A 24,715-nucleotide genomic window follows, 5' to 3' on the forward strand; every position below is an offset into this window, starting at 1 on the left:
AAAACGTTTTATACTCTTAATATACCCTTTATATAACCCGACATTTAAACGTTTTCTGACAACCTTTTATAACCTTTTGCGAATGATGTCGAAAACATTTTGTGTTTGCTGGGATGATGCTAAAGACGAAATTAAATGACCCGAAAGTAGTATAAGGGTCTGACCCTTATACTACTCCCGAATATGAAAAGATTTGATCAAAGACGAAATATATTTACACATTAAGTTGATAACCCCTACATTGGACGAAATTTAAGTACATTTGGACGATGATTAAATGAACATTGTATGAATATTTTTGATCAAAATATCAATATATTTGACCAAAGACGAAATTTAAGTTTACAAACCGACACTTCCAAATTTTATGGACGAATTCAAACTCAACGGGATATTAAATATAACGAAAAACGTGTTAAATTAACAGAGAAAAACCAACATTAAGGTATGGATAATGCGTGATGTGCAAAAAACGCCGACATTTGCGCATTTTGGGTATAATCGCGCATTTTACGTCCGATCGCAAATTTTCCCAAAATAACCACACTCATAGAAATGACTTGTTCGCCTTGTTGGCGCAATTCAAAAGGAGTAAGTTTGGACAACTCAAAAATAGTGTAAAAGTTGCCAAAACAAAATTCATTCGGTTATCCGAACTTAAAAAATGCTGAAAAAGCTCAAAAGTTCCGTCAACTAATCAACTTTGTTGGCATTACTTAAAAAGTTGATGTAAGTCGTTGCGTCAACTTTTTAAGTAATGCCAGGGAACTCAGGGAACTTAGAAAAATAAACAAGGTTCAAAGAACCAATTAGTTGAGTTGATGTAACTCGTTACTGGTACTTCAATATTGTTTTGAGTTATTTCAATTTGGTACTTTGTTCTCAGTTAACCAACTTTGCGCAAAAGTGCAGCAAAAAGTGGACGTTCTCGTAATTTTAAGTTCTAACCGTACTTCACTTTATTTGAATTATAGGGCAAAGATTTTTAACTGCCCAAAAGGTTATCATATTTGAACATATAATGTTTTATACACCCTTTTAGGGTGTTAGGGAGTGTTCAAAAATAGCCTACTTGGGGGGGCGGGGGCTGGTAAAAAGGAGGGGGGCCAAAAAGTTTGGACCATAAAAGAGGGGGGGCAAAAAGTTTTAGGTGGTAGGAAAGGGGGGGGGGGGGGCAAAAAAGTTTTCCACTTTAAAACCAAAACTTTTCGCGCGCGAGACCCTCTATCACTTTTAACATGGACAAGTTTGGGTTTTCAGTGCTTATGTTTGAAAAAATGATGGCACTTAGTGTACACATATCTATTCATTTTCAAATTAATATAATTATAACATTAAAGATGATCAGCAACATGCAACATCTGGGTTGGTCTAAGAAATACTGGCACTTTTTTTTATCATAGAATTTTATACCTCTTCAAAGTAGGCTACAAACATGACTAAATCAAGAAAATATTGCAAATAAATTGATTTTTTTCACGTAAACTGCACACTTCAGTTTACTATTTCTCATTGCAAAATTATTTTGTACACATAGGCCCATGATTTACCATAGGGCAGAGTGGGCACATGCCCAGGTGCTACGGTCTTTGGGGGCCAAAACTGACCTTTGTACATTTGCGTGACCAAATTAATCTCATACCGGGTATTTGACCATTTTAGCTTTTTGCATAAATTAATATCCAAATAAATCGTCTATTTCATTTATCCCTGTAAAATCAGATACACACCCTGATGTATAAAATGAAAATTTCCTTGCGCTTGTATTTCATGATGCGCAATTGTCCCACCGGGAATGTTTCAAACATTTGCCTCCCTCAATGTTTCAAACATTTTCCGGCCCGGCCCCTTGTCATATGACCGACGCGACATCGACAACGTATGCGACAACATGATGATTGTAGGCCTGACGTGTAATGACAGATAGGCCTAGGCCTACAGATAGATGACATGTGACATATCACACCACTGAACAACACGTAAGTATAATGTTTGTTATACGATATTAAGGGGGGGGTTAAAAAGTTTTCAAAGAGGGGTCAAAAAGTTTTATAATAGCGGTCCATCGGCGAGGGGGGCCGGGTCAAAAAAGTTTTAGAGCGAAAAATTTGAGGAAGACCAGCCCTCCTACCAAAGTATTAATGAACACTCCCTTATGGCCCAAAATATCTGTGCCAAAGATCCGACTCAGGCGCTGTCCCCCCCGGCTTTCGACCTGCCAAAAAATGCCCCCCCCCCCTCTTCTTTGGCCTGCCAAAAATCTTTGCCCCTATAATTCACCACCCCGGGGGACGGGGTACACAAAATTATTGCACCACCCCTAACTGCAAAAGTGCTATCCTCCATGAATCCGGATGTTTATACACCACTGTTTGTCACGTCGGTGGACCTCTGCGCTTGGGTGCGAAGGTGCTCCTATTGAAATAGGAACATTTTAAGTTATCGAAAGTGATAAACAATGGCGAATCTCTGAACGTGAAAAATTGCTTGTTGGAAATTGTGTACTTTACTTCTTTGACGTCGTTTACATGGTTAAAATAACATTTCAACAGGTGGAAGTCAAACCGAACGTAGTTGTCATTGAGGTAAAAAGATTTAAGATTCTAATCAATCAATCAATGATTCTTGCACAAATCATTAGGGGGCCACCTGGCACTGCCAGTTCACTCGTATTTGTTATAGGTATACTAGGTGAATTCAAATTTGACATCAAATTGCATCGTTTTATATATCAAATTAAAGCCCTTGAGTAAACTAAGCCAAAACTGAAAACCTTTTTTTTCATAGCACTTTCCGTAGCAAAGTTACATCTTGTCAAAGATTGACTTTCATCAAAAAAGATTCAGCTAGCAAAATTCCCCAAAACGGCATTTCGGGGTGTTTCTAGATCTTAGTCTCATGGCGATAGCAGCTTTTTTTAATGGAACTGCTATCAAAATCCTCTAAAATTCCATGTGCGACTTGATTATCACCATAAAAATCATATATTTGGGTCAAGTGAAGTATAGAAAACATATTTATGTAGGTTTCCTTCACCCACCTATTCTCGAAAAAATTCAAATTTCTATGTAAATATGCATTGTGTTGGGGCCCGGTCTCGGCGAATTAAACTTACTAGTAAATGTGTTAACTAAAGGTTTGCCTAGGTTACCTATTTGTTACCGGCTCAACGGCTTACTCGGCGATCTAATTCACGATCATTCACCCAGCACCAAACACGCACCGACATTTACAAGTACTCATATGTGCCGAGAACTGTGAGAGACTGGAATGACCTCCCACACAACATAAGTAGTGTTTCGTTTACATAGTGAGTAGTATAGAAAGTGCAATAAACATTTCCGATACTTGTGTTTTGATGTGCACATTCAGCAGCGAAGTGTATGTAGCAGACGACAAGCAGAATACGACTGTAGCAGTATAAAACAACAGGAAGGCGCAGATATTGAACTTGATGTTAAGTGTATGTTTTATGAAGACAGTGCAAAATTAATGTGAAACTGGTGCAGTGAATATTTGTTGATATTTACGTCCATGAGTAAAATTAGATGTATTGGCGGTGCAGAAGAACAACAGGACCCGTTCCAGAGTAGCAGTATATGTATTCGTGGACATTACGAGTACATGCAGTGCAGATATTGAACTTGATGTTTTAAGTAATCGTGATCAACTTTTATTGTTTACATTCGATGTCAATGTGTAGAAATAGTAGAACGCCAAACAAAAATTAAGTGAGTGCAATCACTGGAGTGCTTGCATCATCGGAGGATACCAGAAGCAGTGCAATTTATTGAACTAGAAATTACCAGTGTGTTTGATGGTTTTAACTTTTAACTTTTTAATATTGATGTGTATGCAGTTAGCTGAACTATTTATGGATGTGATATTTTATAAACAGTGCTCTTTGTGTTTGGTGCAACAGTGAAGTCAAATTGATGTTTTTATAAAATACATGTGCAGCCGAGTGCTCTCTACTACGTAGTGGAATACCAAACTGAAGTGGAGAATTAACTTTGGAATTTCGGGTGAAGAGAGCTTTTTTATTGAGTACGTAATTTATTTTGTGACTTTGTTTGTGATAAATATAAAAACATAGCTGATCACCCAACAGTATCTACCATCACTGGTATTGGATTTCAACCAAAGACTTTTACATAAGTCATCAGACCATCTACCGGATTAAATAGATTGTTACCTACAACCAAGTATGAAGGTGCAAAGAGTGGTGAGTTACTTCATCTTGTTAGTCTTGCTTGTGAAACGGACAGAAGGAAGAGGGAAGAAAGAGAAATTGGGTATTGGTATTGGTTTGGTTCTTCAAACAGAATTCAACAGTCTAAGGGTAGATTGTGAGGATCATGCATCCTTGTTTGTGAATATGACAGGTTTGAAATATAACTATAGGAGAGCAAAAATGCTACCGAAAGCCAAAAGTCATTTGGGACTTTTCATAATCATCATCTTGGCAGGAGATATTAGTGTAAACCCAGGGCCTACAGATTACTGCTGTCAGATTTGCAATAAGCGGAGGTATGGATAAGAAATTAAGAGTACAATGTAGCGATTGCAGAGAATGGACGCATATCAACTGCATTGGAATGTCGGTGAAAGATTACCAACTGTGGAGGTGTAATGAGAAAGACTGGTATTGCAGCAACTGCGCAATTCCGCGCACGAAGAGTCAAGATCCAGATACAACAATACAAAAAGAAGTGGGTTGTGACTACTTTTGCCAAATTTGCAATAGAGGAGGAACAGATAGAAAACTGAGAGTTCAGTGTAGTGACTGCAGATATTGAACGCATATTACCTGCATTGCAATGCCGATGAAGGATTACAAACAGTGGAGGTGTAGTGAGAAAGAATGGTATTGCAACAACTGTGCAGCCCCATGTACTATGTGCCAAGACCCAGTTCTAAATGGCCAAAGAGGCATGGATTGTGATAAGTGTGGCTCCTGGACACACAATCATTGTGGTGGAATTGACAATATGGACTATGACAGACTTATGGGTACCACATTTGCTTATGTGTGCCCAATTTGTGACTATATTGAAACAAAAGATAACAGCCCTGACACATCTGGTTGCAGCTCGAGCGAAGCAGATAGCAGCTTAGGTTCACCAAGTCGTGAAAGTGGAGGAAATCAGACTAATCGGACTTGTTCCTCACCAACAAAAGTGAGGAAGAATCAAAACAATCTGAAGTTCCTTACAATCAATTTTCAGAGCATAAAAACAAGATTGCTGAATGGTATGCAATAGTGGAGGATTACAAACCGGACATCATAGTTGGTACCGAAACGTGGTTAAATGGAAATATCCTAAACACAGAAATAGTGCCACAAGGTTATATGATCTTGAGGCGTGACAGAAAAGGGACAGTCATGGAGGAGTTCTGCTTGTATACAGGAAAGACCTTGCAGTTTCTAGAAAGTTAGATCTAGAAAGTGAAGGGGAAAACCTATGGTGTCAAGTTAACATTAAAGGGAGGAGACCAATAATATTTGGTGTTATTTATAAACCAAATCACTCGGACATAACACAGATTGATGGCATGAGGGAAGCTATTGAAAAGATTAATGCAAAACCAAGGACTTGTGACATAATAGTGACAGGAGACTTTAACCAAGGTAACATTGATTGGGAAACAAATACAGTGATACCAGATCACTATGCATCTAAAGCAGCTGCAGAGAAGTTGTTGGATCTGTCAGTGCAATACAATATGCAGCAGATGGTTACAGAACCAACTAGGGAGACAGCATCCTAGACTTAGTTTTCACAAATAATACCAACATTGTCAATCACACCAAAGTGGAACCTGGCGTGGGAGATCATGACATGGTAAGCACTGTTCTGAACCTTGTTATTAAACGCCCAAACAACCCAGGAGAAGAATTTACATCAGGAAAAAAGCCAATGAAGAGAAGATCAGACAAGAAATGGGAGAATACCAAAAGACCTTTGCAGATCTTGATGACTTGACGGTGCAGGACAAATGGAATCATCTTGAAAAGGAAATCAAAAGAACGGTGGAAGAAAATGTTCCTACTAAAGTGAAATCAACAAGAAATGATCTACCATGGTTTGACAGAAAGAGTCGGAGAAGAACAAGAAGGAAACAGAGGCTGTACAACAAGGCAAAGCAAGGTGGCCAAGCAAAAGATTGGGAGACATACAGGGAGTACAAAAGGAATGTAGAAGAGCTCTCAATAAGACAAGATGGGAGTATATCAATAATGATCTGGGGTCAGCGGTCAAGGAAGATCCTAAGGCTTTCTGGACTTTCATAAAAAGTTTGAGGAAAGAAGATAATGGAGTGGCAGACCTGAAGGTTGACAACAAACTTTTAACAGACAGCAAGGAAAAGGCGGAAGCACTCAACAACCAGTTCTGCAGTGTATTCACGCAAGAGGATAAAAGTCACATCCGTCACTTGGGGAAAGCAACATAACAAATATCCCGAATTTGGTCATTCATGAGGAAGGAGTCAAGAAGCAACTGCTGAAACTCAAACCAAATAAAGCACCGGGTCCAGATGGAATATTCCCGTGGATGTTGAGAATGATGGCAGAGCAACTGGCTCCGGTTCTCACCAAATTATTTCAGCAGTCTATAGATGAGGGTTTTCTTCCAACACAGTGGAGACAGGCAGACATATGTCCTATATAAAAAAAAGGTGACAGGGCTAAACCAAGTAACTATAGACCTGTCTCCTTAACAAGTGTTGTGTGCAAAATATTAGAGCACATAGTGCATTCGCACATCATGGATCATCTGGAAGAGCATAATATTCTAGTTGATAACCAGCATGGTTTCCGGGCCAAGCATTCAACAGAGACCCAGTTAATACTGACATTGAATGATCTGACAAAAAGTATGGAAGAGGGAGAAACTGTACACATGGCTATTCTAGATTTCGAAAAGGCATTCGATAAAGTGCCGCACGAACGTCTGCTTAGTAAGCTAGATTTCTACGGAATCCGAGGGAATCTGCAAAAATGGATACGTCACTTTTTAACAGAAAGAACACAAAGAGTTGTTTGCGATGGGATCACATCTGAAACCAAGCAAGTCACTTCCAGCGTACCACAAGGTACAGTCACAGGACCACTGGATTTTTTGATCTATATAAATGATCTTCCAGATAACCTTGCAAACAAGGCAAGAATGTTCACGGATGACTGTGTCATCTACACAAAAAAAAAAACACAGCAGGACCTTCAAACTCTTCAAGATGACTTGAGAAAGCTTGAAGAATGGCAGAATAGATGGGGAATGTCCTTTAATGCAGCAAAATGCTACATAATGAAAATTAGCAACAAGATGCAACCTCCGGATATGGATTATACTTTTTGCCAGCAAAAACTGCAAGAAGTGTCATCGCACCCATACCTGGGAATAGAAATTGATAACAAGCTCAATTGGAATACACAGAGGAAAAACACAATTTCTAAAGCAAACAGGGTGCTTGGTTGTCTCAGAAGAAACCTATGGTTCTGCACCAAGGAAGTTAAAGAAACTGCATATATGGCTTTAGTGCGACCAATACTCGAATATGCAAGCACAGTCTGGGGGCCATACCAGGATGGAGCAATAAATCAACTTGAAGCCGTGCAGCGTAAGGCTGCCAGATTTTGCATGGGGACTTCAAGCAAAGAAGTAGTGTGACCAAGATGATACAGGAGTTAGGATGGGATTTATTGGAAGATAGAAGGAAGCAAGCAAGACTAGCAATGATGTATAAGATAACAAACAACATGGTGGGCATAAACAAGAACGACCATATGGAGCAAATAAAAAAAACAAGAACCAGGAAGAAGAACAGCAGCAATTATAAACCAATTTATGCAAGACTCAACACATACAAGTACAGCTATTTTCCAAGAGCAATTAGGGAGTGGAACATAACAGGAGAAGAAACAATCAAGGCAAGCACAATTGATAGCTTCAAGAACCGGCTCAACAGTCAACCAAACAGAACAATTAGATAGAGACACCGTCAGACACGCACCATATATCCGCGACCATGACCCAAAAAGTTGGTGAACTGCAGCTAATAATCTGTATCTACCGACTCAACCAAGAAGAAGAAGAACTGAAATCACCAGCACTGAACAATTCAAGGAAGCACTACACAGCTACTTCAAAGCAAAGGAAAGCAACATAAGAGACTAAGAAAATCACACGCATGCGCAAATTCCTGCTTGCCTTATTCCACTTGGGACGTTAAGCAGTATCCGAGAAGAAGAAGAAGAATCATGAACACACTGTACACAAACACTTTGCAGTGATCGATTTTCGTATATTTTTTTGTGTAGCAAAGAATGCTACTCACTCTCAGATTTGAGTAGCAATTCCAAAATTGTGAGTAGCATTTTGCAACATGCTAATCCTGAATGTTCCATTTTCAGTTCAAGTCAGTGGCCAGTGATCGATTTTCGTATATTTTTATGTGTAGCAAAAAATGCTACTCACTTTCAGATTTGAGTAGCAATTACAAAATTGTGAGTAGCATTTTGCTACGCTAATCCAGGTAAATCGAACACTGACACTTTGATTTAGTCACGATTATCGCACTTTCAGTTTCTCACGCGTTTGAACGGGAATTGGATTGCGTACTTTTTCGTTGTCTAGTGAGCAAATTTTTCAATATTTTGAGAAAATGATGTCAAATTTTCTATTCTGTATTGTTTGGTAATAATGTCTTTTGCCAATAGTATGTTTAAAGTTGTAATTTTGTGTTTTTGATCGCAAAGATCGGATATTTTCGTTCGATTCAATTCTGAACCCTTCGCAAGGGTTCCGATTTCGCAGAACTTTGACGATAATTTTGCCTTTTGGACACTAAAATGCTTTCGATCCTTAATTTTGTTTCAACCGAGTCTTAAATTAGCAAGCACAATCGGTTAGTACCACTTTTATATACATTGATGAAATTTTAAAGATTTTTTTTCAAGTTTCTAACCGGCGCAAATCGTTAAGTGTGTATTTCCCATTGACATCCAAAATGGCGTAAGCCAGTCCTCAATATACATAGGTACGGCGTATATAGGACTGGCAAGCGAGTCTACTTTGATTGGCATTACTAAAGTGTGCTGAATTCGGCACGCATATGGTCACATATATTAAGTTGGTACCCCCAAAAAGGTGGATTTGTCACATTTTCGGTGACATGTGTTGAATGTTTCCCTCGTAAAAAATGTTTTAAGCATAGCAGGGATGCACATTTGGGCTTAAATGAGAGCCTATTTATTTGTCTAAAAGTACCACAAACAAAAAAATAGATCCTGTACACCAATTAATTACAGCAGAGCATTAACTCTAATTAGTCAGGGGTGGATGTGGTGGGTGTGAGGGTGGTGGGTGTGAGGGTATGCACATTTCCTATGGGTGACTGTGCGTGTTACAAGTTTTTTCTTTGTAAAATATGTTTTAAGGCATAACAGGAATTCAAACAAAAACTTAAATGAAAGAATATTAATTTCTTCAAAAGAATCACAACCATTTCCATTAATCAGGGGCTTTAATTAATTATAGCTGTCACTTAATTACTCCTAATTAGTCAAAGAATGGAAGAAACTATGCAATTGTACTGTATATGCAAGCTTGATCTATTAGCTTCTATTCTACAGTGCTGTTACTTTGACTCAAAATAGAGATGAGTTGATTGAGTTCTTGTTGTCCAATGCTGATCATACAGATACACTCTGTAGTATTTCCTTAATACTTTATAATGAAACATTTTCATGAAGTAGGGGGGGGGTATAGGCCTACATTGTACATGTACACGTTCTTATATTAGTAGATGTATGTCGCAACAGAGCACACTTTTGCCAATTATCATCACCCTGTATGAAACATTGATAGCATTGTTAGATGGAGAAAGTGATTCAACAATTGCTTGTAGTACATGTCATGTACATGAATATTCATTCTTGATTCTCTGTCTTTAGGTACGGTACATGTAAAGTGTACTTGAACATCGCCATCATGCTTTGTACATATTTATAGGCCATAACATGCAAGCTATATTTAGTCAGTAAATGTATAATTTTGACACACCCTATAATGTTCTATTAGCTTCTATTCATTTGTAATACACATGAAATCTGTGGAATTGACTTGAATACTATAAGCAATGCAAATATAACAAGAATTCAAGTGGTAGATTTAACTGTCAACATTTCTGCTAGGAATTTGGCCACTCAAGAATAGCATTTCACACAGTATATGGTAAAATTTGGCACACCCTGTATAATAAGCAATCATTTTATCAGAGTTTCATGTCATATGAGCACATTCTGTTTTCAAACTATCATAATGCAGCATAAAAACTGAGATTTTAGTCAGTAATCTTAGGATATTGAGCTACTTCAGTGTGATTACATATATATCATATAATATATTATGTTCGCTTTTTTGCACACCCTGTATAGTGATCGTACAGATAATCAATTGATACAAATGTTGTATTTTTAGAAAGGGCAAACTGTGTACTTTCTTAAAATAAAAATTAATTTCAGTTACTACATACTGGGAAATGATGAGATTGGCATAATACTATTCAACTTTTTGTGTGAAATTATTTTGTTACACCCTATATTACCTATCGATCACCCTGTATATTCAAATGCTAACTTATGTATTGGCAATCCTTGAAACATAAGCTTTCCAGAAATGTATGGGTTTACATACTTTTCTTGAACTGCATTTGAGATATAACCAAAAAGGTGCAAAAGGAGGTGATTTCAACCAAATTTCCAAATGTGCACCAATGGGGTACCAACTTAAAAAATGTGACCATATATGATAATTTGATATGACTTGTTTTTAGTTTTTAGTTACTGAATATCTTTGCTTTTAATACATACATTTTACTGTCACAGTGTACCGGTACATAACTTATACTCTACTTACACTTTAAACAAGTTAGCAACTAGATTTTCAACTTTACATGTAGGCTATGGGAATTAAAAATACGGTAGTAGATTTGCATCCACCGCTCGCATGCTCCAAAACCTACCGCATATTTTTTTCATTATTTGCAAAAATTTCATTATTTACCAGAAACAAGAAAAAATGGCTTTCAAACATAAAATCAGCATGAAAATGAGTCTGCAATGATGTTGTTCACCCGTGTTGGCTGTTGAGCCTGTTCACCGCGAGTCCCGGGAGCCATCTTGGAAAAAAAAACCCACATGAATATGCTAATGCCTGACCCCTGTTAAGGTCATATTTTCATTCATAAAAACATGCCTGGTCAATCCCAACCACTCTGAGCTACCGATTAAGACCATGTGAATGTGACGTGATTGGGTTCATGAATATTTAATGAGCAGCGCGATACTGCCTCAAACGGTAAGATGACGGGGATCACCAAAATTCCGATGCTATGCACTTTGCATGCTTTGTGGTGCCTGGCGTGCTAACCGGCTCCTTTACTTCTAACTTTGTACAGCGTGAATGGGGGTAGTTCGTTTGTGCCTAAATAGAATAGAAATAATGAAAAAATGCTAATCAAAATTCTGATTTGATTAGCAACTTTGCTAATCATATTAAGTTTCCTTGGCAAGAGCCTGGCCCGGGGAGCCCGGACTGTTAGTACCGTAAACCGGGGCTACATTGCCACTACCGGGGTAACTTTGCCACCCGACCGGTAAAATGATATATGCCTTTAGTGCAGAGTACACAAAAATAACACAAGGATTCCAATTTGCCCATGTGAAAATACATTATATGCCATATACCTGTACATAAGAAGTTCATGTATATGGTGGTTAGTAACTTTGGAAAATCATTTTGAAAATTTGGGTTTTTTACACGTTTTCATATTTTATGAAATATCGACCCCACAGCCGCATAAGTACTGACTTTACAAATTCACCCAATGTATAATTTGATACTTTATTATGTCCTTACTACTGAGATAAAATATCAAAACCCTCAACCTGTAGATTTGTACCCTCACAGCCTTGTGAAGTGTTGGGGGCTACTTTGCCACCCCATACCGGGGTAACTTTGCCACCCTAATTCATATGTTACACTGACAGTTTTGAATAGATTTATAGATTAATTCTGGAATACCCTTCAAACCAGAATGAAATCTGGAAGTTAAATGGTTCAAAGGGTGTTCCTGAGTTATCCATACTAATAGTTCTTATTATTTCAGGTCATATCACATCAGTACCATGGGGCTACTTTGCCACCCAATGTATTGACAATTCTATGTGTTCAGATAGGTGTTTTGTCATTCCTGTTATATTTAAAAGACCCAAAGGGTGGCAAAGAAGCCTTAATCAAAGGTTGAACTTGCTTCAAAATAGGTCTGGCAAAGTAGCCCCGACCCATGGGGCTACTTTGCCACCCAATGTTTTTTTAAAAAAATGGGACACAGGGTGCCCCAAATGTTTTCATACTACATATGCCAAATGCACTGGCATATAGCTTTCCTAATAACACCTATATGTAACAATTCATGCAAACATAAAAAGAGGGCGCACCACAACATCCAAAAAATGTGGCAAAGTAGCCCCGGTTTACGGTACTTTAAAATAAATAGGGCTATAATCCTAATAAAAATAAAATATATTGACATTTCAGATTGTATGCATGGATGTACAATGTACCATCATTTAGTTGGAAAGTATCAGCAGAACTAATTTCAACTACAGGAGGTGTAATGTTGTTGGAATGATACATCACCTGTTCCTGCCTGGGGTTACCTGTCTTGCTTGCTGATTCACTGATGACATCTTTGTCAAACAGACTGTTTAAGTGGTGGATATGCAACTATAAATGGTAATTTAAACTACGTCTTTGCATGCTTGTTGCTAGCTTCTTCTTAAGCTCACTATATAATTATGCAATTTGTAGATATTGATAACAAAATAATGGCAATGAAACTTTTAAAACCATTTACTTGTAAATTTTGTAAAATCCACCTACATTCATTGGAGAGGTTGAAAACTCATATTGACAGACATATGATTAAATATGTCCATTCTCATCAAAATAAAAGACACATTGGAACTCCCACTTGTCTGAAATGTTTTACTCGGAACAATGCATTGAGATCACACATTGGATCTCACACAAAGGAGAAAAACTGTCAGAAATGTTTTACACAAAGTCATGGTCTCAAGAGACTCATCAAAACTCACACCGATAAGAAATCCTATCAGTGTGATTATTGTCTGAAATCTGTTGCAGATCAAAGTAACTTCAAAAGACACATCAGAATTCACACCAAGGAGAAACCCTATCAATGTGAATATTGTCAGAAATGGTTTGCACGAAATTGTAATCTCAAGGTACACATCAGAACGCACACCAAAGAGAAACCCTATCAATGTGAATATTGTCTGAAATGGTTTGCACTAAATGGTCATCTCAAGAAACACATCAGAACACACACCAATGAGAAACCCTATCAATGTAAATACTGTCAGAAATCTTTTGCAGATCAAAGTTCGTTCAAAGTACACATCAGAATTCACACCAAAGAGAAACCCTATCAATGTGAATATTGTCAGAAAAGTTTTGCACAAAACGGTCATCTCAAGGAACACATCAGAACGCACACCAAAGCGAAACCATATCAGTGTAAATATTGTCGGAAATCTTTTGCACAAAATAATAATCTCAAGAGACACATCAGAACACACACCAAAGAGAAACCATATCAGTGTGAATATTGTCGGGAATCTTTTGCACAAAATGGTCATCTTAAGACACACATCAAAACTCACACCAATGAGAAATCATCAATGTAAATATTGTCAGAAATCTTTTGCAGATCAAAGTAACTTCAAGACGCATCAGAACTTACACCAAAGAGAACCCCTATCAATGTGAAATGTTTTGCACAAAATGTTGATCTCAAGAGACGCATCAGAACTCACACCAATGAGAAACTCTATCAGTGTGAATAAGAAGATACCTTGAAATTCAAGATATCCTCTTGTTCAAGTTGAATATACAAACAAATGGAAAGAAAAAGAGCAAGGTACACTAACTTGACATGGGAAACAAGTAAAATACAGACTAGACAGTACACAGAGTGGGGACAAAAACAGCAAATGTGGGCATTAGAAATAAATAAAATTCCCAAGGCCCACAGAAGTCCTAAACCTGCAAAAACAACATGGATCGATGTGGAGAACAAGTGATGAAAGTCACTGTGCACATAAGCAGACACAATTGGTTTATTGTGCACAGTGATTTTCATCACTTGCTCTAGTGCACTTTTGTATTCCAATTGATCCCTGTTGCTTTTGCAGCTGAGCACTTCTGTGGGCCTTGGTACTGGTAATTTTTGGCTATTAAATGTAACCTACTTCTAATGCTTACATTTGCTGTTTTTGTCCCCCATATGCGTACTGTGTACTGTACGCTGTGTTTTACTTGTTTTCCCACGTCAAGTTGGTGTACCTTGGTTCATTTTCTTTCATAAATAACTGAGTTTGAAAGGTTGTATTATAACAGCTTATGTATTTCTGGTGTAAGTGGACTGAGTCCACATACTATGTGTAAACACATTCTCACTAGGCAATTTGGTATCGTTACCACGTCCTAGGTCCAAGGCTACCACAAAGAGGTGGTCTTGATGCTGTAACCTGGATGTAGGATGGAGACTGCCTATTTTGCTTTCTCACTAGGCTTGGAAGTGGACTCTATGTAGGATCAAGTTCACATCCTGGTACCAAACAGGCATACTGAGAATATACATGTATACAACCTTTAAAGGTGTATTGATATCATCATAATCATATAGTGATGTGCGCCCATAATCAGACTAGCACAAGATGGCGACCTCCAGTATCTTCAGTACTTAGTTTATCCTGACTAGGTGTTGATAGCCAACACAATAAAAGGGGAATTTTGTTGGCCATGCCAACTATAGGGAAGACTGTATAAGTTGTAACAATAACCACATAGCAAGAAATGTCAATCTCAGATGATATCCCATAAATCTGATCAGTGATAATTAATGCATAAGGACTTCACACTAAAATGTATAAAAGTTTTGAAAAAATACATCACCTGCACGAGAATCAATTTGCATTGTGGGATATGGTGCAATATAATCCTGGTGTAGCTGATGAAGTCGCTAATCTCTCTTCATAAAAGTGATGCTACTCTACTATTAAATGGACATAGACATGTTACATTTCCAGTTGTGTTTGGTTCCTCTTTAAGCATTCTTAATTCTAGTGTTTCTTATTGAAACCCAAATTATAAGCATTCTACTTACTGTAATTTTGTGTGTGAAAGTAATGCCATTAAATATTTTTGGTATAAATCATGTATGTTTTATTTGTAGTCATATGCTTTTATGCTATGTTGAGTAAATAAACTTAGAATTATCATATTCATAAAATTCATAACATTACGGGGATTGGACTATAATTGTTTGCTTCATTGGTTCATTTTTAATGTGTGATCCTCCACCTTATTCATTACAGAGCACATGATCAATCTGTGAGCTGCATGAGATAATACATGTATTTGCTACATGCACTTCATCTCAGACTAATAATGACTTTCCCATGAATGAAGGGGACACTTGGTCATTATCCAAGCAATACAGCTACACAAAAGACAGAACTTTACACATTCTGAGTGGTTTAGCATTGACATTTTCATAGTGAACTTTTAAGTGTAGAAATGAAGTTTATTTATCAAGGCTATTTGGAGAACAAACATTTGATCGTTTTGGACAAAATAACTGTAGAACGGTACATTTAGTATGTCAAATTATATATTTTCTGAATTCTGAGTTACTGTTTACCACCTCATTCGTCTGTAAAGAATTCAGAAGTTGAGTGTGAAGAAACAGTTTGACAATCTTTTTTGATCATGATGTCAATCTTTTAACAAAAAAAATTCTGGAATTTCCAAATTTAGGGTCGGTCAAAAATTTGTACAGTAAAACCAAAAACTTTTCCAGATTAGGGTTGGGCGGATAAGGACAATCAAATCTTTTTTTTTTTTTCTGGTCTTAGATCTGCAATGTACTTTTGTATGAGCTCCACCTACTTCCAAGTACTTTTAAATCTCACTGAACATTTTGTTTTCAGATTTGTTGCTAACTTCACAAAGATACCTTTGAGGGAAGAAAGTCACCATTACTATCTGTATTTGCTTCCAAGACTTGAGCTACATTTTTCATCTTTTGACAACAAGACTGCTTTATACACTTCGGGGCAAGTTACCACAGACAATGAAAGTGAGACTTTTAAAACCATTCATTTGTAAATTTTGTAAATTGTGTTTTTATTCTTTGGATAGTATAAGAAGTCATGTTTACAGACATAGGATCAAGCATACCAGAGTGCGCGAAAACAAAAATGGAAAAAAATATGGGTATCTCAAAGCCCTTAACAAAATAGCTAGGAATGAGACCTCTAGCATTAATGGTGGAAGTGTTTTATTTAAAATCAGTAGGAGTATAATTTCTAGAAATACTTCACATACAAAAAAAACCTCTCTGGGTCCAATTGGAGCTCAGTCCCAAAAGACATCTCTATACCAGTGTAAATATTGCGACCAATATTTTAGTTCTAAAGAAAACCTTGATTGCCATATCAGAACTAGTCACACTTGTGAGTATTGTGGAAAATACTTTTATAAGCAAAGTCTACTAAAAGGCCACATCAAAATCACACAAAATCATATCAGTGCTTGAATACTGTCAGAAATGTTTTGGCCAGAGCGGTGGCCTAAAAACCCATATCAGAATTCACACCAATGAAAAACCCTATCAGTGTGAATATTGTCAGAAATTGTTTGCACAAAATAGTCATCTCAAGGAACACATCAAAACTCACTTCAATGAGAAACCATATCAGTGTGAATATTGTCAGAAATGGTTTGCACGAAATAGTCATCTCAAGAGACACACCAGAACTCACACCAAAGAGAAACCATATCAATGTGAATATTGTCAAAAATGGTTTGCACAAAATAGTCATCTCAAGAGACACATTAACAAAACTCACACCAAAGAGAAACCATATCAGTGTGAATATTGTCAGAAATGGTTTGCACAAAATAGTTATCTCAAGAGACACATTAAAACTCACACCAATAAGAAACCCTATCAATGTTAATATTGTCAGAAATTTTTTGCAGATCAAAATTACTTCAAAAGACATCAGAATTCACACTAAAGAGAAACCCTATCATGTGTATATTATCAGAAATGGTTTGCACGAAATATTGATCTCAAGAGACACATCAGAACTCACACCAAAGAGAAACCTATCAATGTGAATATTGTCAAAAATGTTTTGCTCAGAATGGCAGCCTCGAGAGCCATCTATACGAGAATACACACCAAAGAGAAATCCTTCCTGCTTTGCTCAGAGCAATTCATTGAAAGATCACATCAGAATTCACACTAAAGAAAAACCTTATTAGTGTGAATATTGTCAGAAATGTTTTTCTCAATACTGCAACTTGAAGTTCACATCAGAACTCACACAAAAGAGAAACCATATCCAGCCCTCGAATTAAGGATCTGAAGGGGCACAGCAACTTTTTTAGGGCAAGTTGATAATTGCCTTGGATTTTCACTGAAAAGGCAAGGCAGCACGGTAGTTTGTAATATTTCAAGAGGGCATCATGGCAACTGTTGAAAATTTGAGAAGGGCACCAAGGCAATTTCTCAAAAGTGAAGAAAACACACACAAACATAGATAGATGATTTTATAGTGAAGGGCAAGGCTGGGGCACAGACAGCAACTTCATTAGAGGGCACGGCAAGTGACTGCCTTGGGTAAAGGACATATTTTGAGGGCATTACGGCAGTGGGGATGGGCATCCACGGCAAAATGCCATGGGTGCCGTGGGTTAATTCAAGGGCTGACCATATCAGTGTGAATATTGTTAGAAAGTTTTACTCAAAATGGCAGTCTCAAGACCCATGTCAGAATACACTTCAAAGAGAAGACCTTCCAGTGCGAGTACGCGGGTTGAAACGATCAGTTACATTTGTACAATGTATTTGATATTTTTAAATGCTGGAACAAGATGTATGTTTTAATCAGGCGCGTAGCAAGGCGTATAAAGGTGGGGCGCCCAATAGACGAACCCAATATGACACTTAAAAAATGTAAAAAAAAATGGCATGAAAGCGGCATAAGCGTCATCAACTATGCGGACGAGAAATGTCTGAGGGGATGTGCCCCCCTGAGAAGTTAGAAAACTTTTGCAAAATGAAGACCCAATTGAAGCGATTTGTTGAACCATTTTAGCACTATTAGTGTGTAAAACTTTAGTTTGAAAAAGCCGAACATTTGTAAAATGAGCGTTCCATGAAGCCTTTCAAATTTAGTGGACAAGTTTCCCTATTATTGTAGGCATACAAATTGTTTCGAAACATAGATTGGCAAACGTCGAAAGAAGTAAGAAACCTTTGCAAAATGAAGACCCAATTGAAGCGATTTGTTGGACCATTTAGCACTATTAGTGTGTAAAACTTTAATTTGAAAAAGCCGAAAATTTGTGAAATGAGCGTTCCATGAAGCCTTTCGCACGAATTTTGTGGACAAGTTTCCCTATTATTGTAGGCCTACAAATTGTGTTGAAACATAAATTGGCAAATGTCGAAAGAAGTAAGAAACCTTTGCAAAATGAAGACCCAATTGAAGCGATTTGTTGGACCATTTTAGCACTTTAGTTTGAAAAAGCCGAAAATTTGTGAAATGAGCGTCCCATGAAGCCTTTCGAGCGAATTTCGTGGACAAGTATCCCTATTATTGTAGGCCTACAAATTGTGTTGAAACATAAATTGACAAATGTCGAAAGGAGAAGCGAAAATTACCACTTGTTTGTCGACTAGGCAGGGGGGGGGGTGTCTGAGGGTGTTCCCCCCTCAGAAGTAAGAAACTTTTGCAAAATGAAGACCCAATTGAAGCGATTTGGTGAACCATTTTAGCACTGATGTGAGAAAAGTTTAGTTTGAAAAAGCCGAAAATTTGTGAAATGACGGTACATAAGCCTTTCATTGGACAAGTAGTTTTTCCTATTATTGTAGGCCTATAAATTCTGTTAAACATAGGGCCTAAACTGGCAAATTTTGAAAGAAGAAGCGAAAATGGGCACTTGTTTACCCACTATGCAGGGAGGTGTTTGAGGGGGAATGTTCGCGAAATACAATAAAAAATGGGTCATTTTTCATACACTTGTTCGCGAAATTGAAAAAAGGGTGCTCTTTATTCACCAATCACATGTATAAATCATCGTAGTTTCATTATTCAATTCATTTACCAATTTCAGTTTCATTATTCCGTTTGGTGCACATTACATTAGGTAAATATTATTATACGATGCATAGGCCTATACAACTGTGGATGCCGTACACTAATTAATGCGTTTCCATCAAAAAGGGGTATATTAGAAATATTATTCGCGCGTTTTAGCGAAAAAAAAATGGCATTATAGAAGGGCAAAAAAATGAAATTGCTAAAAATAGGGTGTTTTTATCCTGAAATGAGATTAAAAAGGGTGTTTTCAAAGCTCGCCAACGAGCATGAGTGACCCGCGGTATACACGGAGTGCTGGAACCGGGACCCGCAGGCAATGCCTAAAATAATTGCAGAGCTATACCGGTATCATAAGACCTACTACCGGTCAACCCGACTGCAGCGGTTTTATGTGTGGTGCCTATCACGCATAATTTAACTTTTTTCTCCTCCTTTTCTCCTTTTTCCCTTTCCTTTTCTCTTCTCTTCTTTTCTTTGCAAAAAAGTGGGGCGCCCATGGGCGCCCCGCTTGCGACGCGCCTGGTTTTAATTACTGTTGCTGTTACAGCCAGGGACACATTAAATTAGTATATGTATTGCTAGAAATGCTAGCTGTTCAGTAGAAGCAAATGTAAATGTACAACTTTACTCAGCTTTGACAAAAATACTTTCAAAATACTCATTTCTTAATTAATTTTGTTGTTAATCAACATTTTCAGACTTGACTGTATTCAATTAATGAATTGCACACCGTAGAGATCAATGTAAATAACAGAAAGTACTCGGGGAGCTAGAGGTACACCCCCCGGACTAAACCAAACCAACTTTTTAGGTTCCTGAGATGACCCCAAAACATGATCAAGATGTTCCCAAAAATATAAACTGGCCCCAAGCGGGGTTTTCCAAGATGGTGTCCAAAATGACCCCAAATGCAGATAATCACTATAAATGACCAAAATTAACTTTTTTAGCTTAATTTAAAGAGCCCAGCATAAACTCAAGTTGATATAAAGGATAAAACATCCCAAGAGTCAGCGTATTTTCAAAATGGCCGCCAAATGCAGGTAATCACTATAAATGACCATATTGAATACTATTTCTGAATCAAACTAACCTTTTAAGCTTAATTAAAGAGCCCAGCATAAACTCAAGTTGATATAAAGAAAAATAATTCCCTACAGTCAGTATATTTTCAAAATGGCCCCCAAATGTTGAAAAAAGACTATAAGTTATCCTATAATGGGATTTTTCTGAACTCTGAACCAAACTATAACTTTTTGGCTTGATTTAGGGCCTAATATACAAGTTCTAAGATGAGATAAAGGGAAAAAGCATCCCAGCCATCAGTGTCATTCTGTGATAGCACCTAAAATGGCCGCCAAATTGGCACCAATACTAAAAAGGACTAAAAATTCTCAAATATTAATGCTTATTCAGTCAAATAATAAAGTCAAACTTGAGACATCTTTGACCCTGTATGACAAAAACAATTAAAATATATAGCAAAGATTGTTTCCTCCCTATTACAAGTATGCTGTAAATAAATAATTGAAAGTTTCCTATAGCGGATGTATACTTTTCTCACCATTGAACAGGTTAACATCAGCAATGACATAAGTAAATAAATGGACATTTTCTATATCGAGTGTCCACTGCTTTCTGCTCACAAACATGTAAACCTGTTAAAAATAAATATATAGCAAGTATTCTTTTCTCATGCACCATTGAAGAGGTTAACATCAGTAAATGAATACTTGCTATATATTTATTTTTAACAGGTTTACATGTTTGTGAGTAGAAAGTGGTGGACACCTGTTATAGAAAATGCCCATTTATTGATTTATGTCATTATTTATGTTAACCTCTTCAATAGTGAGAAATGAATACTTGCTATATATTTACATGTTTGTGAGTAGAAAGCGGTGGACACTCGCTCTAGAAAATATCCATTTATTTATCATTTATGTCATTACTGATAATGTTAAGCTGTGCAATAGTGAGAAAAGAATACTTGCTATATATTTATTTTTAACAGCTTTACATGTTTGTGAGTAGAAAGCGGTGGACACTCGCTATAGAAAATGTCCATTTATTTATGTCATAGCTGATGTCAACCTGTGTAATAGTGAGAAAAGATTACTTGCTATATATTTATTTTTAGCAGGTTTACATGTTTGTGTGTAGAAAGCGTGGACACCTGCTATAGAAAATGTCCATTGATTTATTTATGTCATTATTTATGTTAACCTCTTCAATAGTGAGAAATGAATACTTGCTATATATTTACATGTTTGTGAGTAGAAAGCGGTGGACACTAAGCTATAGAAAATATCCATTTATTTATCATTTATGTCATTACTGATGTTAAGCTGTGCAATAGTGAGAAAAAAATACTTGCTATATATTTATTTTTAACATCTTTACATGTTTGTGAGTAGAAAGCGGTGGACATTCGCTATAGAAAATGTCCGTTTATTTATGTCATAGCTGATGTCAACCTGTGAAATAGTGAGAAAAGAATACTCGCTATATATTTATTTTTAGCAGGTTTACATGTTTGTGAGTAGAAAGCGTGGACACCTGCTATAGAAAATGTCCATTTATTTATTTATGTCATTATTTATGTTAACCTCTTCAATAGTGAGAAAAGAATACGGTACTTGCTACATGTAACAGGTTTACATGTTTGTGAGTAGAAAGTGGTGGTCACTCGCTAATAGATAATGTCCATTTATTTATGTCATTACTGATGTTAACCTCTAGTCTTTAATAGTGAGAAAACAGGTTTACATGCATTGAATTGCTTGGTTTTTTTCTGATATTTCATACTCCCTTTAAAGAGGAAATTTTGTAGACCAGACCATCTATAGGGAAGACTGTATAATATTATAGCAAGAAATTTCAATCTCAGATGATATCCCATCATTCTGATCAGTAATAATTAATGCATAAGGACTTCACACTTCTTCTTATACATAAATGTAAGTTTAAAAAATACATCACCTCGCCTGAATCAATTTGCATTGTGGAAAAAAATCCCTCTGTAGCTGGTGATGTTATTAATATGTCCTCATAAAAGTGATGTTACTGTATTAAATGAACATGCTGTATTTCCAGGGGTGTTGGTTCCTCTTTCAGCATTCTTGTGTTTCTTTATTCAAACCATAAGTTAATGATATGTAATTTTTTGTGAAAGTAATGCCATTACATTAGGTGTATGTTAGGTATAAATCATACATGTTTTGTCATTGTATAAACGCATATGGTCATTTTCACAGTAAAGGGTGTAACTTTTGATTTTTAGGGTCAAAATTTCAAACCACTTAAATATGTTTCTGTTTACTGTAATCAGACATAGAAGCAACTTAAATTCCAGTAAAATTATGTTTCAAGGCTTAAACCTTTTGATTTCTGATAAAAAAATTGACATTTCCATAACATGTTGGTTAAAATCTAAGAAAAAATGTATTTTACATAAGCTCAGAAAATTATGACATGAAAGCTGGAATACATGTGAAATCCCATTCCAAAGTAAGTCAACAGATATAAGTTAAATTTTATACCATGTTTTGCTATGTCTGTAATTGCAATTTTGAAAATTTTTAACATCAAGGGTCATTTGCAATGGAAATTTCCCAACCTTAAACATATTTTTTAAGTTTTAATTGGGTTCCTAAAATAATTTGAATGTCTAACTTCATGTACAAATACAACTTGATGAAAGGAACCTCCCAGCCAAGTTTCACAGAAATTGGAGTTATTTTTTAGAATTGGCAATTCAAGCGATTTGTGTTTCGGAGGCTTCAGTTAACAACACAGCTAGGTGATCATAAAAGTAAAATATTTGGCTAACTACTACAAGTTGACATGAAAAAATAGGTAAAAAATATCACAATTACCAATTTTCATGCTTTGCTTCTAAGTATTGAATTTCAGTTGTGACAAAAATTAAATTATCACAGCAAGTCATTTTTTTTGTTTCGGAGGCTTCATGTTAACAATGGTTAAACATTGCAGAAGTATTTTTTTGAAAACAACACTGTTGGGATCATCTAAGCTGTTATTTTCTTGTGTGTATTGAATCAATGATTCTATGCGGCAGATATTGTAGATTTATAACATGGTAATTTTTTCACCCATTTGTTAAGTATGGTGTTATTTGCATGTGAAGCCTCCAAACGGGCTTTCTTGGGTATCAGTATATTTTTCAAACATTAACCATAATATCAATTTTGTTTTTAATTTATGACATTCTGCACATATCATGTAACAATTACAATGCAGATATCAATATGGAACACACCAATTTAGATATGCATAGATGATAATTAACCTTATTGTTGTTTCGGAGGCTTCATTTGTTTTGGAGGCTTCAATTGTTAACGGAAAGTTTGTATTGGGTCCCATTTTCAAATGGTGATATATATCTCCACGATTTAAAAACAAGTGACTTGAGGATCTACTTTGCTACATTTTGATAAATAGATTGGATGAGCTCTTTTATTTATATTTGCCCAAGCTTGCTGAACAGTTTGTTTCGGGGCTTCAAAAAGTTAACGGAAAATCGGCTCTTTGAAGTCAAGATTTTATAAAAATTTTAAAAGCTTGCAAATCGACTAATTTTTGTTACTCATTTCAAGTTAAGATATCAACTGTTATGAATCAAGAAGAAGTGAAGAAATAACCAAGAATTATGAACCAAAGCTATACCCACAAAGTTTGTTAACAATTGTTAACGCAAAATGAAGCCTCTGAAACGACAAATCTTGAAGTCCGGTTCTCAAAAATATAGGGCTGTTCACAATTAAATCTAATGTGGCAGTGTTTACTGAACATATGACCGTACTTTCAGGATAAGAAAAATTATCCAGGAATTAACTGAAGAAAACACAGGGTTTTACAAAAATGTTACTGTTTTTATAGTTTTTCAAAATGGCAATATTAGGTACATTTAAGTCTGCTAAAACTGAACGCAGTAACACCCGAAGAGGATTATGCTACCCAAGGTAGCTGCTAACTAGATGACTTATGTGGCCAAAAATCATGGAATTCTGTGGCTTTATTAGAACACTACGGATCAAAATGTCAAAAATCCAAAGTTACACCCTTTACCGTGAAAATGACCATATACTTTTATGATATGTCGAGTAAATAAACTTGGAATTATAACTTCATATTCATAAAATTCATAACATTACCTGGATTGGACTATAATAGTTGGCTTCATTGGTTCAATTTTAATGTGTGATCCTCCACATTATTCATTACAGAGCACATGATCATTCTGTGAGCTGCATGAGATAATATTTGCTACATGCACTTCATCTCAGACTAATTAAGGCGCTGTGCAATAATTATTAGCCCCCCACCCCCCGGGTAAAATTTCCAAACGGCTCGCCAAAAATTGCTACCCCCCTCTCGGCCCACCAAAAATCACTTGCTCCCCCCTCTCGGCATGCCAAA

At 36.5% G+C, this 24,715-nt stretch overlaps 1 protein-coding gene across 4 annotated transcripts in view; it reads left to right on the top strand.

Moving 5' to 3' along the window:
• The first annotated feature begins 2,435 nt into the window (after positions 1-2,435).
• Positions 2,436-24,715, top strand: part of LOC140142039 (uncharacterized) — a 45,134-nt gene continuing 22,854 nt past the window's right edge. For all 4 annotated transcript variants that reach the window (XM_072163952.1, XM_072163953.1, XM_072163954.1 and 1 more), the window contains exons 1-3: positions 2,436-2,585; positions 12,606-12,803; positions 16,085-16,233. The gene's annotated coding sequence lies outside the window, so the exon portion shown is untranslated. The remainder of the gene's footprint in view (positions 2,586-12,605; positions 12,804-16,084; positions 16,234-24,715) is intronic.

The sequence above is a fragment of the Amphiura filiformis genome, chromosome 20 (assembly GCF_039555335.1).
Source record: "Amphiura filiformis chromosome 20, Afil_fr2py, whole genome shotgun sequence".
In the NCBI taxonomy this organism is placed as follows: domain Eukaryota; kingdom Metazoa; phylum Echinodermata; class Ophiuroidea; order Amphilepidida; family Amphiuridae; genus Amphiura; species Amphiura filiformis.